The sequence below is a fragment of the Penaeus vannamei genome, chromosome 27 (assembly GCF_042767895.1).
Source record: "Penaeus vannamei isolate JL-2024 chromosome 27, ASM4276789v1, whole genome shotgun sequence".
Taxonomy (NCBI): Eukaryota; Metazoa; Arthropoda; class Malacostraca; order Decapoda; family Penaeidae; genus Penaeus; species Penaeus vannamei.
Window position 1 is genome coordinate 18,695,882 of NC_091575.1, and position 2,500 is coordinate 18,698,381.

Below are 2,500 nucleotides of genomic sequence, written 5' to 3' on the forward strand. Positions count from 1 at the left end.
AAATATTTTACAGGTGTAAAATATTTCATTAACGTAAAGGGATTTTTTTTCGTTATAGAATATTACACGGTTCGAATCACCGTGATGTCACATCCCAGATACGTATAAATGACCCATTTTAAAACAGCCTAATCATACTTAGGGTATGTAATGGGTGTGCTTACAGATCTCAGGTCTGCCAGCATTGTCAGGTACATTTCTTTTTGCTATTATTATTTTTTTTTCCAGATATGAGCACGAATGGTAAAGGAATACGTTAAATATGCCTTTGAGTAATCAACGATGACACAGAATAATACATGCGGCAGTGTCAGATAATTAACGCCTCCCTTCGCTCTCAGAGACTCACGCTATAGATCCGCGTTGTTAAAAAGGGACTTATTACTATAACATGTATCTTGTCGTGCCTGTTACATTTAACATTGAAAAAACTCACGTGTTCAGTACTATTAAGTATGATAATGATGAAATTTAAGATATTGGGATCACATTATTATTTTTCATCATATAACGACTATCAGTGTCATTCTTGATATAGAGATAATCACCGTCTTTTAGCCTGCGCAAAAATCCTTGCAAGCAGACCCTTTACCTTGCATGTACCGACTTGACCTGAATGTATAAATATTTTATGTATCCACTTCATTGCAGTAACTACTTTACCAAATCGGCCTTCTGCATTAGGCGAATACTCCAAAAAAAAAATCCTAGCTTTCATTGTTACTGAAGTCAGTTGTATCTAAAGTGTTGGTGCCAAAGAAAACAGTTGTTCGCCTGTTATTATCTGCAGACAAACATGCTTGCAGATGGCTCTACAATGTGCTATTAAATAGAGCGCCCAACGTGGGGCTCGAACCCACGACCCCGAGATTAAGAGTCTCGTGCTCTACCGACTGAGCTAGCCGGGCTCTATTTAACGAGGAATGCATTATGATAAACTTCTTTACCTTCCCTCAATTGTGCACTTACATGTTCTGTGGAAATTCTCTCTTACTTCAACACAGCAATACATTTGAGCTACCTATTTCAACCTTTTGGATCTGCGCTATTTCTCATTGGAATATATTTTTGTGACTTAATACGCAAAAAATGTCCAAAATTTATATATATATATATATATATATATATATATATATATATATATATATATATATATATATATATATACTACTTTTGAGACGACACGAAACGAATTAAAGTAAACTAAAGTTTTGCAGCCAAACGGTGCGTCCGGTCCCATTTCTTGCTTTTTGCACTGCTCTGGAGACGAAAATTTTATTTCACTATCTAACATAAGCTGACTAGAATATGTTACATGTTTTATGATTGTTTTTGATAAATTGATTGGGGGATCTTAAGGAACTCTTAGCACGTGACCATCGTCAGAACTTCTCGTCTTGTTGCAAACCTCATCAAAACTTCCTCGTTTATGAGAAAATAAAATGGATGAGTATAAGGCATTCCTTCTTATTCATATATTGTTCTCTATTTGTCACAGTGAACTCTTCTTTCTGTCTTCCTTCCTGTCTGCAAAACTTTTAACACACGGTTTCAATGTTTCTCAGTTGTTTTTATTCTTTTATTGCCCTAGATATAAGCAATACTATACTATAAAGGATCTTTTGTTTTAAATGGTGCACTTCGTCCTTAGATTAATTACATCATCCAGTCAGGTTATTCACTTTCATTAAAATGGGGTATAAAAAGAATCATATTTCCATCACCATATATATATTTACCATAAGGTATAAACAAAAGTATCGCAAGGTATATCACAATATCCACGTCCCTACGAGTGTGTCAACGGCCCAGGTGTCACGGGGCTTGTTCAAGCTCTGCGCTCCTCCGATTAACTTCGGAGGCACGAGAGATTAAGTATAGTGGCGCCTGGCGTCACCAAATCCATTTTACATATACATAAAAAGACTGAAAACAAAGAAATAACTATAAATATATTAACTTTATAGCTAATATCACACACCATACCACGCTATACGAATTAGCGTATTAATCACAACGTGTACTCACGAGGCGAGGGTCACAGTGCTCACTCGAACAAGTGGTATGGCAAAGTGACCGATTGAAAGGCGTAAAAAGACCAGGTGAGGCATACCTACGCGCATGCGCATTACAGTAAGGGGTACGACGTAACTCCTTTTTATACACAAAAATAAATATACGTAAATCAACCCTTTAACCTGTATAAATATTTAACAATATTTTAGTAGTATTTATTATTTTACTTTTAGGTTAATTGTATCAATTATTTATAATCCGATACCATAATGATATACAAATTAATCATACAATATAATATATATGTTATATAATCCCTTTACATATACATCCGTGAAACAAAGTGGCCAAAAGGTAAAGTTTCACTGCTCTTCCTCGTTTTACATGTGATGTTTCTATTTTTCATTAGTATTTTCATTATCATCACAAGAATATTACTATACATTGTTATCAACAGTAGAAACCATGATATAACCAATAAGAT

General features: G+C 34.7%; 1 non-coding gene across 1 annotated transcript; it reads right to left on the minus strand.

Annotated features, from left to right (window-relative positions):
• Nucleotides 1–835: 835 nt before the first annotated feature.
• TRNAK-CUU (transfer RNA lysine (anticodon CUU)) lies at nucleotides 836–908 on the minus strand. Its single transcript has one exon. It is a non-coding gene; the product is annotated as a tRNA-Lys (tRNA).
• Between the last annotated feature and the right edge of the window lie 1,592 nt (nucleotides 909–2,500).